The sequence below is a fragment of the Balaenoptera borealis genome (assembly GCF_965194805.1).
Source record: "Balaenoptera borealis genome assembly, chromosome: 13".
Lineage (NCBI taxonomy): Eukaryota > Metazoa > Chordata > Mammalia > Artiodactyla > Balaenopteridae > Balaenoptera > Balaenoptera borealis.
In genome coordinates, this window is record NC_138870.1 from 102,072,417 (window position 1) to 102,089,079 (window position 16,663).

At 38.6% G+C, this 16,663-nt stretch overlaps 1 protein-coding gene and 1 long non-coding RNA gene across 2 annotated transcripts in view; both read right to left on the reverse strand.

Moving 5' to 3' along the window:
- LOC309608668 overlaps positions 1 to 16,663 on the reverse strand; it is a 314,353-nt gene that overhangs the window by 205,772 nt on the left and 91,918 nt on the right. The window lies entirely within an intron of this gene.
- SMC1B (structural maintenance of chromosomes 1B) overlaps positions 1 to 16,663 on the reverse strand; it is a gene marked incomplete at its 5' end in the record, with an annotated part of 91,181 nt that overhangs the window by 73,879 nt on the left and 639 nt on the right. The window lies entirely within an intron of this gene.

Here is a 16,663-nt window from a genome sequence, read left to right on the forward strand (position 1 = left end):
TGGAAGTTAATGATCTTTCTAAAAAGAACTAGAAGTGGTTAAAAATGCTGCAAATGTATTTAACTAAGTCTCAGTTAACTAACAGGTATGAAACATGGCTTTTCTGGGTTAATTGATAATCTGCAGATTGAAAGCTATTGTAAGATGGTTATGTATATAGGACCAAACGAACATTAACTGAATTATTAAGTCTGACAGTAACAGAATTAAACAGAAACTGGTTTTGGTCAATCCTTATTGAAAGTCTGCCTAAAATAAACACTTCCCCATCCAAATTCATTCATTACATTAATTCTTTTGTGTGCTAGGTCATAAGGATACAGTAAAAGAACAAGAGAGATACAACTCTGTCTAACGAATGTTGTAATCTATTAAGAAAGTCAAACAATAAAGAAAAAAAATTATATATTATAAGTATCATGAGGAAACAAACTGAGTGATGAAATAGAGGGTAACTGGGAGAGGTAACTTCAGATAGCATGGTCAGGAAACATTTGTTAAGTGCCTAGCTTAACAACCGCCTGTTGGCAAAAATGAACGAATTAATGAACCAAGTTAAGTTTTGTAATAGTCAGAGCAGGAACCTCTGCTATAAATAATTCAAAACTAACATCAGGAAAATAATAACTCTGGAAGAGTTACCTTTTAGACTATCATCACTTGATGAAGATGAACCAAATATTCACAAGATATAAAAATTACAGTATCACTCTCCCATCTCAAAACCTCAATATTTGCCACTCATCTGCCCTCTTACCAACAGCTGGTAAGTTCCTTTTTGATTTCAGCTCTGCATATCTCTTCCAATCTGCTCCTTCTTTACCATCCTTCTAATTATTCAAGTACTCCTTACTTCCAAGAACCTCCTAGCTGGACTCAACCTTCACTCTCTTGCCTCTTCAAATTGATTCATTCTACAAACATTTATGGAACACCTATTAATCAGGCATTCTCCTAAGTACTCAAGCTAAAAAGAAACAGTATGTAGGATTTTCCCCTAAGGTACTTACAGTGGGAAATATGATCAATTTTTATTGGACCCCATTTTGTGCCAGACACTTCACATCTATTACTTTATTCAGTCTTTGCAATAATCCTATGAGATAGGTATTTAATTTGCATTTCAGAAGTAAAAAAGCAGAGGCTCAAAGTCAAACAAATCATGTTTTGGGGTTAGGCGTCTGATTCCAAAATCTATACTCTTCCCACTAAAAGGAGGAAATTATAACTTACTATAGTAAATTCTAAGATAAAATTAACACAAAGAACTATGAAGCACTTAAGAGAAGCACTAACTACTGGAGACTCTGAGTAGACTCTGCAGGAGGTAATTCTGGGCTAAGTTTTAAAGAGTAAGTAGAAGTTTGGGGAGGCAGTGCTGAAGGTAAACATAACCATTCCAGGAAAAGAGGATAGCTTGATCATTGGTACAAATGGGAAAGCAAGGTACCATTCCAGTGAGAAAAGGGTAACTAATGATATAGAGGTGGAGCAAAGCTTACAAGGTTGGAAATGATAAGAGAGAACTAAACTTCATGCTGAAGATTATGTGAAGCCATGAAGGATTTTAGGAATAGCAGTGACGTTTTCACATACATTTTATAAGGATTTCTGAGACAACAACCCACCAGAAAAATGGGCAAAGAACATAAAAGGGCAATTCAGAGAAACAGAAATACAAAAGGCCCTTAACCATATGAAAAGACACTTGAGCTCAGTCATAATAAGAGAAATGTAAATTAAAACTGTTTTGACTACCATTTCTCACTTACTAGACTGGCAAAAATCCAAAATTTTGAAAACATATTCTTAAACAGGACCTCTCATTAAATTACTGTTGGGAGCACAAAATGATACAACCACTATGGGGGGTAATTTGGCAATAGCTAACTAAATTATAACTTCACTTAGCTTTTGAACCAGCAATTCCACTTCTGGAAATCTATCTCCCTGATACATGTGCAAAACTACACAATGGCAAATACACAATTATACAATTATAAGTCATTTCTAACAGAAGTAGATTGGAAACAACTTAGGTGTCCAAAAATTAAAGGACCACTTGAAATAACTATGTAACAGCCACACAGTGGAGAATTACACAGCAACAAGAGAACCGAAGAGGAAGTGGGAAATGAAAAAAGAAAATTACGTAACAGCATATATAGCAAAAAACTAAATACGAACTTTTACTTAAAGAAAAAGTGCAGGGTTGGGAATAACAATACACACATATTTGCTAGCATTTGCAAAAAGAAACACTGAAGGATAATCAAGAAATTAATGGTTATGTATAGAAGGTGAAGAAGAGCAGGACACAGAAACTGAGTTGGACCCCTTCTGTTTGCCTCACACTGCTTCTGCCTTTATCCACAAGCTCTCATGCCTTTGAGCTTCTAGTTGGATTTGGCCAATGGAGAGTCCTGGCAGGAGGGAAGAAGGGAAAAGAGTGAGGTCAGGGTATTTACTTCCCTATTTTCCTCTCTGTAAGGTGGCTTCTGACTTGCTGTGCCCTTCAACAGAATGTCACTGGCTTTTTGAAGTTCCTTCTAGGTTCCTTCCTCTCTCAGCCTTGGGGTGGCAGCAGCTCCACTGCTGCTAGCTGTGTGATCCCTCTATTCCTTGGGATTCCTCTACAGCCCTCCCACACCTTTGTAATTAGTCCCTTTGTAAATAAATCTTCCTAAAACTGTCCTAATTTGAGTGTGCCACTTGTTTCCTGTTGGGACCCTGACAGATACAGGGAGCAGGGGTAGAAGCAAGATTTCTCTGTGTATACTTTTCCATAGAGTTTTGACCTTTAAAGTATGTATATGCATTCCTGATTTTTAAAAAAAAATCTAGGGGCTTCCCAGGTGGCGCAGTGGTTGAGAGTCTGCCTGCCAAGGCAGGGGACACGGGTTCGAGCCCTGGTCTGGGAAGATCCCACATGCCACGGAGCAACTGGGCCCGTGAGCCACAATTACTGAGCCTGCGAGTCTGGAGCTTGTGCTCCGCAGCAGGAGAGGCCGCGATAGTGAGAGGCCCACGCACCGCGATGAAGATGAAGAGTGGCCCCCACTTGCCGTAACTGGAGAAAGCCCTCGCACAGAAACAAAGACCCAACACAGCCATAAATAAATTAATTAATTATTAAAAAAAAAAAAAATCTAAATTAAAAAAATCCCATAAATGAAAACAATCACAAACAAGTAAACTTAACTGAATATTAAATTGGTAACATAGGCATACTGAGAAATGATTTATTTCAACGGACTTCAGATCACAGAATTCTGACTGTACATTCTTAGGGGGATCGATTCTAAGAACCAAAAAGAAGTACAAAGGAATTTTAAATTTCCTTCAGTTGCTTTATCATTTATAATGTTATTGGTATTGGTAGTTTAAGACAGTTTTCTTTATATTTTAAGTTAAAGCAAATAAGTAATTATATTAGTCATGTTAGGAAATAAGATTTTCAGAGTAAGAAAAAATATTTACAATGACAAAAATCAAGGAACAGTGAAAACACAGTTAAAAGTGAATGGAGGGACTTCCCTGGTGGTGCAGTGGTTAAGAATCCACCTGCCAATGCAGGGGACACGGGTTCAAGCCCTGCTCCGGGAAGATCCCACGTGTCGCGGAGCAACTAAGCCCGTGCACCACAACTACTGAGCCTGTGCTCTAGAGCCCACAAGCCACAACTACTGGGCCCTTGTGCCTAGAGCCCGTGCTCTGCAACAAGAGAAGCCACCGCAATGAGAAGCCCGCGCACCGCAACGAAGAGTAGCCCCTGCTTGCCACAACTAGAGAAAGCCCGTGCACAGCAACAAAGACCCAACGCAGCTTAATTAATTAATTAATTATTTTAAAAAAGTGAATGGCAAAATATCAGCATGAACTCAAATTTTAAAAATTACTGTAACATGAAAAGATGTTCAAAATCATATTAGTCATTAGGAAAAAGCAAATCAAAACTACAATGAAATACCACTTCGCATCAACTAGGATGGCTAAAAGAAACAAGACAAACAAAAACAACTGCTGGTGAAGATGTGGAGAAATCTGAACCCTTATTCATTGACAATGGGAATGTAAAGCCAGACACAAAGGGCCACATATTGTACGATTCCATTTATACGAAATGTCCAGAACAGGCAAATCCATAGCGACAGAAAGTAGATTAGTGGTTGCCAGGGACTGGGTGGAGAGGAGATAATGGTGAATGATTACTAATGGGTACAAGGTTTCTCTTTGGGGTAATGAAAATGTTCTAGAATTAGATAGTGATGATGGTTATACAACTCTATGAATATACTAAACATCACTGAAGTGTACACTTTAAAAGGATGAATTTTATGATATGCAAATGACATTCCAATAAAGCTGTTATTAACAAAAAAAAGAACAAATCTGAAAAAAGCACTTTACGCATTTTCTAGCCCCATCCTCTGAAATGACCCAGAGCCACTGTTACCCAAATGCACTGAATATTCTAGTTCCCAGATGGCAGTCTTTAATACCTTACCTTCTAAACAAACGCAGAAATCATTGGAGAAGTGGCTAATTCCAAGTCTGAGGCAGAGAAAACTGAAGATAAGCCTGAAAACTGGGACATCTTATGTTAGAAAGCAAGGAAGCTTTCAAATATTAATGAGGTAATGACCAAAGGACACAGGAGGCAGCTTGAAGGAGTTCCCACTGATTAAAGTTACGAAAATCTGAGCATCAAAAAGAATGATTTTGGTGGATTAAAACACACTGTACCGGGCTTCCCTGGTGGCGCAGTGGTTAAGAATCTGCCTGCCAATGCAAAGGACACGGGTTCAAGCCCTGGCCCGGGAAGATCCCACATGCCGCGGAGCAACGAAGCCCATGAGCCACAACTACTGAGCCTGAGGTCTAGAGCCCGCAAGCCACAACTACTGAGCCCACATGCCACAACTACTGAAGCCTGCGTGCCTAGAGTCCGTGCTCAGCAACAAGAGAAGCCACGACAATGAGAAGCTTACACACCACAACAAACAGTAGCCCCCGCTCACCACAACTAGAGAAAGCCCACGCACAGCAATGAAGACCCAACACAGCTAAAAATAAATAAATAAATTTATAAAAAAAAAAAAAACCACACTGTACCAATGAAAATCCAGGTGTCCTTTTTATTTTTTCTTTTTTAACAGTATCCACCTTGTGAGCTGCTCAGTTTTCTCTGCTTCTCCTTGCTCAAGAGTAGGACAGAAGCTAATACATCTGTGAAGCAAAATGAGTGTCTTCAGCTGAGCAGGCAGCAAGAAAGGGAGGATCACTTGGGAAGTTCTTCAATGCCTGATTAAGCTGTGCCAAGTTCAGAAAAAGTTTGCTGACCCCTGCTCTAGACTCAGAAATGGGATGTTGCATAGATGACCAGAGAGAAAAATAATAGGATTTAAAAGAAAGGTGAAGACAGCAGGAGCAAGAAGAACTACAATCCTGCAGCCTGTGGAACAAAAACCACATTCACAGAAAGATAGACAAGATGAAAAGGCAGAGGGCTATGTACCAGATGAAGGAACAAGATAAAACTCCAGAAAAACAACTAAATGAATTGGAGATAGGCAACCTTCCAGAAAAAGAATTCAGAATAATGATAGTGAAGGTGATCCAGGACCTCGGAAAAAGAATGGAGGCAAAGATCGGGAAGACGCAAGAAATGTTTAACAAAGACCTAGAAGAATTAAAGAACAAACAAACAGAGGTGAACAATACAATAACTGAAACGAAAACTACACTAGAAGGAATCAATAGCAGAATAACTGAGGCAGAAGAACGGATAAGTGACCTGGAAGACAGAATGGTAGAATTCAGTGCTGCGGAACAGAATAAAGAAAAAAGAATGAAAAGAAATGAAGACAGCCTAAGAGACCTCTGGGACAACATTAAACGCAACAACATTCGCACTGTAGGGTCCCAGAAGGAGAAGAGAGAGAGAAAGGACCAGAGAAAATATTTGAAGAGATTATAGTCGAAAACTTCCCTAACATGGGAAAGGAAATAGCCACCCAAGTCCAGGAAGCACAGAGAGTTCCAGGCAGGATAAACCCAAGGAGAAACATGCTGAGACACATAGTAATCAAATTGGCAAAAATTATAGCAAAAATTAAAGACAAAGAAAAATTACTGAAAGCAGCAAGGGAAATACGACAAATAACATACAAGGGAACTCCCATAAGGTTAACAGCTGATTTCTCAGCAGAAACTCTATAAGCCGGAAGGGAGCGGCATGATATACTTAAAGTGATGAAAGGGAAGAACCTACAACCAAGATTACTCTACCTGGCAAGGATCTCATTCAGATTCGATGGAGAAATCAAAAGCTTTACAGACAAGCAAAAGCTAAGAGAATTCAGCACCACCAAACCAGCTCTACAACAAATGCTAAAGGAACTTCTCTAAGTGGGAAACACAAGAGAAGAAAAGGACCTACAAAAACAAACCCAAAACAATTAAGAAAATGGTCATAGGAACATACATATCGATAATTACCTTAAACGTGAATGGATTAAACGCTCCAACCAAAAGACACAGGCTTGCTGAATGGATACAAAAACAAGACCCATATATATGCTGTCTACAAGAGACCCATTTCAGACCTAGGGACACATACAGACTGAAAGTGAGGGGATGGAAAAAGATATTCCATGCAAATGGAAATCAAAAGAAAGCTGGAGTAGCAATACTCATATCAGATAAAATAGACTTTAAAATAAAGAATGTTACAAGAGACAAGGAAGGACACTACATAATGATCAAGGGATCAATCCAAGAAGAAGATATAACAATTATAAATATATATGCACCCAACATAGGAGCACCTCAAAACATAAGGCAACTCCTAACAGCTATAAAAGAGGAAATCGACAGCAACACAATAATAGTAGGGGACTTTAAAACCTCACTTACACCAATGGACAGATCATCCAAAATGAAAATAAATAAGGAAACAGAAGTTTTAAATGACACAATAGACCAGATAGATTTAATTGATATTTATAGCACATTCCATCCAAAAACAGCAGATTACACTTTCTTCTCAAATGCGCACAGAACATTCTCCAGGATAGATCAAATCTTGGGTCACAAATCAAGCCTCAGTAAATTTAAGAAAACTGAAATCATACCAAGCATCTTTTCTGACCACAACGCTATGAGATTAGAAATGAATTACAGGGAAAAAAACATAAAAAACACAAACACATGGAGGCTAAACAATACGTTACTAAATAACCAAGAGATCACTGAAGAAATCAAAGAGGAAATCAAAAAATACCTAGAGACAAATGACAATGAAAACATGACGATTCAAAATCTATGGGATGCAGCAAAAGCAGTTCTAAGAGGGAAGTTTATAGCTATACAAGCCTACCTAAAGAAACAAGAAAAATCTCAAATAAACAATCTAACCTTACACCTAAAGGAACCAGAGAAAGAAGAACAAACAAAACCCAAAGTTAGCAGAAGGAAAGAAATCATAAAGATCAGAGCAGAAATAAATGAAATAGAAACAAAGAAAACAATAGCAAAGACGAATGAAACTAAAAGCTGGTTCTTTGAGAAGATAAACAAAACTGATAAACCATTAGACAGACTCATCAAGAAAAAGAGGGAGAGGACTCAAATCAATAAAATCAGAAATGAAAAAGGAGAAGTTACAACAGACACCACAGAAATACAAAGCATCCTAAGAGACTACTACAAGCAACTCTATGCCAATAAAATGGACAACCTGGAAGAAATGGACAAATTCTTAGAAAGGTATAACCTTCCAAGACTGAACCAGGAAGAAACAGAAAATATGAACAGACCAATCACAAGTAATGAAATTGAAACTGTGATTAAAAATCTTCCAACAAACAAAATTCCAGGACCAGATGGCTTCACAGGTGAATTCTATCAAACATTTAGAGAAGAGCTAACACCCATCCTTCTCAAACTCTTCCAAAAAATTGCAGAGGAAGGAACACTCCCAAACTCATTCTATGAGGCCACCATCACCCTGATACCTAAACCAGACAAAGATACTACAAAAAAAGAAAAGTACAGACCAATATCACTGATGAATATAGATGCAAAAATCCTCAACAAAATACTAGCAAACAGAATCCAACAGCACATTAAAAGGATCATCCACCACGATCAAGTGGGATTTATCCCAGGGATGCAAGGATTCTTCAATATACGCAAATCAATCAATGTGATACACCATATTAACAAACTGAAGAATAAAAACCATATGATCATCTCAATAGATGCAGAAAAAGCTTTTGACAAAATTCAACACCCATTTATGATAAAAACTCTCTAGAAAGTGGGCAGAGAGGGAACCTACCTCAACATAATAAAGGCCATATACCACAAACCCACAGCAAACGTCATTCTCAATGGTGAAAAACTGAAAGCATTTCCTCTAAGATCAGGAAGAAGACAAGGATGTCTAGTCTCACCACTATTATTCAATATAGTTTTGGAACTCCTAGCCACAGCAATCAGAGAAGAAAAAGAAATAAAAGGAATACAAATTGGAAAAGAAGAAGTAAAACTGTCACTGTTTGCAGATGACATGATACTATACATAGAGAATCCTAAAGATGCCACCAGAAAACTACTAGAGCTAATCAATGAATTTGGTAAAGTTGCAGGATACAAAAGTAATGCACAGAAATCTCTTGCATCCCTATACACTAATGATGAAAAATCTGAAAGAGAAATTAAGGAAACACTCCCATTTACCATTGCAACAAAAAGAATAAAATACCTACGAATAAACCTACCTAGGGAGACAAAAGACCTGTACGCAGAAAACTATAAGACACTGATGAAAGAAATTAAAGATGATACCAACAGATGGAGAGACATACTACGTTCTTGGATTGGAAGAATCAATATTGTGAAAATGACTATACTACCCAAAGCAATCTACAGATTCAATGCAATCCCTATCAAATTACCAATGGCATTTTTTACGGAACTAGAACAAAAAAATCTCAAAATTTGTATGGAGACACAAAAGACCCCGAATAGCCAAAGCAGTCTTGAGGGAAAAAAAAACGGAGCTGGAGGAATCAGACTCCCTGACTTCAAACTATACTATACAAAGCTATAGTAATCAAGACAGTATGGTACCGGCACAAAAACAGAAACATAGATCAATGGAACAAGATAGAAAGCCCAGAGATAAACCCACGCACCTATGGTCAACTAATCTGTGACAAAGGAGGCAAGGATATACAATGGAGAAAAGACAGTCCCTTCAATAAGTGGTGCTGGGAAAACGGGACAGCTACATGTAAAAGAATGAAATTAGAACACTCCCTAACACAATACACAAAAATAAACTCAAAAGGGATTAGAGGGCTTCCCTGGTGGCGCAGTGGTTGAGAATCTGCCTGCCAATGAAGGGGACACGGGTTCGAGCCCTGGTCTGGGAAGATCCCACATGCCGCGGAGCAACTGGGCCCGTGAGCCACAACTACTGAGCCTGTGCGTCTGGAGCCTGTGCTCTGCAACGAGAGGCTGCGACAGTGAGAGGTCCGCACACCGCGATGAAGAGTGGCCCCCGCTTGCCGCAACTAGAGAAAGCCCTCTCACAGAAACGAAGACCCAACAGAGCCAAAAAAATTAATTAATTAATTTTTTAAAAAAAGGGATTAGAGACCTAAATATAAGACCAGACACTATAAAACTCTTAGAGGAAAACATAGGAAGAACACTCTTCGACATAAATCACAGCAAGATCTTTTTTGATCCACCTCCTAGAGTAATGGAAATAAAAACAAAAATAAACAAATGGGACCTAATGAAACTTAAAAGCTTTTGCACAGTGAAGGAAACCATAAACAAGACAAAAAGACAACCCTCAGAATGGGAGAAAATATTTGCAAACGAATCCACGGATAAAGGATTAATCTCCAAAATATATAAACAGCTCATGCAGCTCCATATTAAAAAAACAAACAACCCAATCCAAAAATGGGCAGAAGACCTAAATAGACATTTCTCCAACGAAGACATACAGATGGCCAAGAAGCACATGAAAAGCTGCTCAACATCACTAATTATTAGAGAAATGCAAATCAAAACTACAATGAGGTATCACCTCACACCAGTTAGAATGGGCATCATCAGAAAATCTACAAACAACAAATGCTGGAGAGGGTGTGGAGAAAAGGGAACCCTCTTGCACTGTTAGTGGGAATGTAAATCGATACAGCCACTATGGAGAACAGTATGGAGGTTCCTTAAAAAACTAAAAATACAATTACCATATGATCCAGCAATCCCACCACTGGGCATATACCCAGAGAAAACCATAATTCAAAAAGACACACGCACCCCAATGTTCATTGCAGCACTATTTACAACAGCCAGGTCATGGAAGCAACCTAAATGGCCATCAACAGACGAATGGATAAAGAAGATGTGGTACATATACACAATGGAATATTACTCACCCATAAAAAGGAACGAAATTGGGAAACTTGTTGAGACGTGGATGGATCTAGAGACTGTCATACATAGTGAAGTAAGTCAGAAAGAGAAAAACAAATATCGTATATTAACGCATATATGTGGAACCTAGAAAAATGGTACAGATGAACCGGTTTGCAGGGCAGAAATTGAGACACAGATGTAGAGAACAAACGTATGGACACCAAGGGGGTAAAGCGGTGGGGGAGTGGGGGTGGTGGTGTGATGAACTGGGCGATTGGGGTTGACATGTATACACTGATGTGTATAAAATTGATGACTAATAAGAACCTGCTGTATAAAAACATAAATAAAATAAAATTCAAAAAAAAATAAAATAAAAGGTGAAAAAAAATCCATGTGTCCATAATGATACCAACAACAAAAAAAGAAAAACTCACTTTCACTATTTGCCCTATTAAAACTCTTTTCTTTGAAAATACTAACTAAAAGGGGCACGCATTTATTCTGATTTTACAGTGCAAACTGCATTTTATGTTAATCAAATAACCCCAATTAATGAAGTAAAACTTTTTTTTTAAATAGGGGAATATCATCCAATGAATATAGAAAGCATGACAGGATTAGAAAAACCTGGTTTTGCAAACCTGAATGAAATACTGACTCAGGCAAGATTATTAATTGGCATTAAAACCATTCGGGTAAATGGTTGATAGAGAATATTCGTATAATGCCAAAGTAACACTAGAACACTAGGCTAGAGAGAAAGGTTACAGCTAACTGTATAATGGAGAGATCACTGTCACCACCCTAATCCAGGGGTCAATCTGAGCATCACCAGATATTATGTGATATAAGGTAATGTGAAGTACACAACAGCACCTAAAATGAAGTCTAGCCAAAAATCTTCAATTTGAAACCATCAACTTTCTAGACATCTTCCAGTTCAAAAAAATAGAGGGGATAGAGGAACAAACTAAACTACATCATAAGGAAGCAATCAGACACATCTAAACATTCTATGGAAAAACGTTTTCAACCTTTTCAATGAGTCTGTTATAAATAAAAAAAAAAACTATGCTAAATTAATAGAGATCTAAGGGATATAACAATCAGATGCAATATGTGATTCTGGGATGGAAAATGGTTTGGTCAAAGAACACTATGGAGTAAACTGAGGAAATGTGAATTTGAGCTGTGCATCAGATGAAATGCACTAAGAAAGAAAGGTGAGGATAATTGTCTGAAAAGAGTGAGTTAGACAACAGTATGTATTGTATAACCTCATTTTCATTAAAAAAAAAAAAAAAGTTTGCACGGAAAAAGATCTACATGGACATGTCCTAAGGTATTACAATAGTACTCTCTGGATTGTGGGAATACGTTTTTACTTTTTTACTCGTTTATTTTCTAATTTTTTACAATTCATATATAGTGCTTTTGTGATAATAAAATATTATTTTTAAGAATTCAGCTGCCATTCTGGATTATCTAAAATGGTTTTTAAAACTAACATTTTTTTCCTGATTATAACAGTAAACCATTCATTGTAGGGTTTTGGAAAACAAAAAAGTATTTTAAAAATCACCTGAAAAATCACCCCATCTGGAAAAAACTATTGATGGAAATGGATATTGAATTTTGTCAAATGCCTTCTCCTCAAAAAAATAAAATGAATCTTCTTTCTTGCAGGAACAAATGAAGATTACTGTGGCAGCAGTGTGCCACATGGATTAAAGTAGGGTAAGACCAGAGGTTGGGAACTTAGCTAAAAGGTGACTGCATTAATCCAAGGAAGAAATGATGAGAGTGTGAAATAAAGTGATAGCAGTGGCAACAGAGGGAAGAGGACAAGGTTATTAAGGAGGCAGGATTGGAATGATGGGTAATGTATTGGCTGTGACAGGGAGAATTTATCAAGGATGATGGAGAATTTATTAAGGTAGCAGCCATATGAAACCCTGTGAGAAAGGCATTCTAAGTCCAAGGAACAGAAAATGTTAAAACCCAGAAATAGCAATGAGCTTGGCCTGTGTAAGGAAAGCTAAAAAAGCAATTCTGACCAGAGAACAGTAAATGTGGAGGAAGAGAATATTTGAGAAGAGAAACATACACGGGTCAGGTTATAAAGGGCTTTGTGGATCATGGTAAGAAATATGGATTTTACTCCAAGTGCAGTGAGAATGCACTGCACAGAGACAAAAAAGGAAGCAGAAGCACCTGTTAGGAGATTATAGTGATAGTCCAAATGAGAGCTCTAGCAGCTTCAACTGTAATAGTGAAGAGTGGCAAGAAACAATTGGATTCAGGATGCATTTCAGAGGTAGAGTCATTAGGATTTATAGACGACTGGATGAGGAAAGTGGGGTGTAGAAGGTAAAAGGAGGAATCAAGAATTACTCTGGGGCTTCCCTGGTGGCACAGTGGTTGAGAATCTGCCTGCCAATGCAGGGGACACGGGTTCGAGCCCTGGTCTGGGAAGATCCCACATGCCGTGGAGCAACTAGGCCCGTGAGCCACAACTACTGAGCCTGCGCGTCTGGAGCCTGTGCTCCGCAACAAGAGAGGCCGCGATAGTGAGAGGCCCGCGCACCGCGATGAAGAGTGGCCCCCACTTGCCACAACTGGAGAAAGCCCTCGCACAGAAACGAAGACCCAACACAGCCATAAATAAATAAATAAATAAATAAAAAATTAAAAAAAAAAAAAAGAATTACTCTGGCTTTCTGTCTGAATAAATGAGTAAATTGTGCCCTTTACTGAGCTGGTAAAGACCTAAGAACGAACAGGTTTGTTGTTTGGTAGTGGTGGGGGAGAGGAAATTAACTACTCTTCCTGATTATATTGTTTTAGATGGCTACTAGAAATAGGAAACTAAATGCTAAATATTATAGGCTGGAAATATAATTTGGAAAGTCAGTAGCTTAAGGATGGGACTGGATGAGACCACCTGGGGAAAGGAGGGAGAGATGAAATGTGGTCTATCTTGCCCCCTTGACAGCAAGGCCTTCCCATGACCAACTTCTTTAAAAACACCCCCAGCATTTCCTATTCCCCTCCCTTGTTTCTCTTTAAAACTTAACACTTTAATATTCTATATACTTTTCATATTTAGTTTGTTGTCTGTCTCTTTGCACTTGAATGTCAGTTCTATACAGGCAGGAATTTTTATATCATGTTCACTGATGAATCCCCAACAACCTAGAACAGTGCATGGCATATAGTAGGCACTCAATTATTTTTAAATGAATGAAATACTGCTGAAATGTCAAACAGGATGAGGACAAGGAACTAACCGCTGTCTTTTATAAGATATAGCACAATAGTGACCTAGATAAGTGTCATTTCAGTAGACTTTGAGGCTGAGAACTGAATCAAGGGGGCTGAGAAGAGAATGGAACTACAGACAATGGTTTCAAAGAGTTTTGCTGTACTGATTAAAAAAAAAAAAAAAAAAATGGGGCAATAGCCTAAGGAAACAGTGAGGTTCAAGGGATTTCCCCCCAAGCATTTCATTATAAAATTTTCAAACATACAAGAAAGTTGAAAGAATTTCATAGTAAAAATCCATATATTTACCGCTAAATTCTATAATTAACATTGTACTATACTTGCTTTTCACACATCCACTGATCCTCAATGTCCTGAGAGTGTTCATAAGGCATGTATGTATTTATGCCAATGAAAATTATCCAATAAGGGAGAAAGATACAATCCAAGAGAGAAAGATAATAATTACAAAAGCAAAGAACTAAGGAGGGGACAGGATCTAAAGCACAAGTGGAGAGGATGGCCTTAGACAGACTCAGGCACCCTCGTGGTAGTTCACTGATAAAAATCCTTCAAAGTCTAACTTTTCTTTCCAGAAAGTTAAATATAAACTCTTCACTCTGGCAAGGACTTATCCAACAGAATTCCATTATATCCCACCACTTCCCTACATATGCACTATATTCTGGCCAATTTGGACTATTACCTGCCCCACAAATAGACTTTCACAAACCCCTGGAAAAATACTCTTTACGCTTTGAGCCCAGCTCAAATGCCAACTCCTCTAGAAAAGCTTTCCTAATCTTCACCTCTTCCTGTCCAAAACTCCCCAAATCAGATGTTGTATTTTTCGTGTTTAAAGTTTCATAAACAGTGTTATCTGGCTTTCTATTTCAATTAGTGTGTCATTTTCTTATACTCCCTATACCTTCAGAGCAGGAGCTGTCTTAATCTACACATCTTCTTCTGCTCCTAACATTATATATAGGCAACAACCATTTGCTGCATCTGAGTGGAAAACACGAATGTAAAACTAAAAATAAAAAATTTCTGCTACCCATAAAAAGCCCCAAATTAGATTTTATTGAAAACAAACAAGGGACTTCCCTGGTGGTCCAGTGGTTAAGACTCCATGCTTCCAATGCAGGGGGTGCGGGTTCGATCCCTGGTTGGGAAACTAAGATCCCACGTGCCATGTGGCGTGGCCAAAAAATTGAAAAAGTAAAAAAATTAAAAAATAAATAGATAAAAACAAACAAATGAGAACATGTCAAGTTTTGGCAGGTGGTGACAATAGAAAATTATTACAAAAAGTATGACTAACTAAATTAAACTATAACAGGAAATGAGCATGATGGGAAATTATCAATTGGCTTAACAAATTCTATCTGAATGTGCCAGTAATTCTGTAAGATTTTAAAAAATGATGATCTACCAACAAGTGTTCAAATGAACAAAAATAGAATATCACCCATTAAATCGGTCATGGATAAGTACTATATTGAGTTTGGGCCTTCATATAGCAAAAAGAATGTGAACACTTTAGGCAAAATTCAAAAACAAGTAAACCAGAAATTTCTGTTGTGGAGAGATGGTATTGAAGACACTGCTGAAATGATCCACAACTGGCTTTACCCGGTTCTAAGCATAGTCTCTAGGATACCAGTGATTCTCTAGAGGGGAGCTGAGCTTCCAGGGCATGTGGATCTAGGGAGGGCAAGAGGATTTGTAAAGGCATTTTCACAATCACGTTAAGATATGTTGTTAATCACAAAAAGTATTTCTAAATTAGGAAAAGAAATAATATTATTTTGAAACTCGTTTGGCACTAGGTTACACAAGTTCAAAGCACCACTTTCACAGGATCTTGAATGGTAACGGGCATGTAGTTCAAGTGGACTAAATGATGTTCAAGACGTCACGCAGATACTCATTCCGAGTATTGCACTGTTTGGAGTTGCAAAATGTAACTGAGCAACCCTTCACATAATCACCAGTTAAAAGGTGAAAATTCCCTGGTGGTGGGCTCAGCAACTTCCCGATAAAAGAGTGGAGAAGATTAGTTAGGGTAACAGTGCAGGAGTGATTCCAGTAATTATTTTTTCAATGTTTTCTGATAACAGAATAAAGTGAAAATGAGGAAATATATTACACAGAAGAGGCAAGGAAATCTTCAAATATGTGAATGCATCTAAGCTCAGGTATTCTTTCGCATATACTAAGTGCAAAAGAAAACCTTCAACAGCAGCTGTTTTTATAAGGCAACAGAAATTTCACAACAGTTCCACAATAATTATATTCCAGATTTGGTGTGCAGGGAAAGCACACATTCAAGTGTCCTATTCACGTCTGTCAAATAAATTGATTTACTGAGGCTAAGAAAGGAAAGCTGGGCTAAGAGAGCCAAACCGGAGACTCCAGATTTCAGAAGACTCTCCAGGTCACTATCCTTTGAGGCCCCACTCCACCTGCTCTGCTCATCACCCCACTGTTTCCCATCACGGAGCCAAAGGGAGCCTGGCCAGGCCCCAACTCCAGTCCAGACTCTGCCACTTACTGGGCAACCTTGGAAAGTCATCTGGCCCCTCTGAACCTCAGTGTCCTCCACTGTAAAATGGGGATCATACCCATTTGTGAGGATTAAACAAAAAGAGCGGGGCCAGGAACTCAGGAATAAGTTCAACAAACGCGGCCATTTTCACAATATTCCTGCGAAGCTTCCTTGGATCCAAATGGTTGTTCGGGCTCCTTGGAACCAATGACTTCCTCCCGATCTCGCTCCCACTTAATCTTTTTGGATGGGAAAGGGAAGGGGATGGAGAGGTGACCAAAGCGGAGGGCAGAAGAAGCCCACGGGGGGGTGGGGGGGAGGGGAGCGGGGCGGGGGGAAGAGAGGAGGGTCCAGGGTGGAACCTCTCGGGTGGGGGGTAGGGCGGGGGTCTGGCCTGCG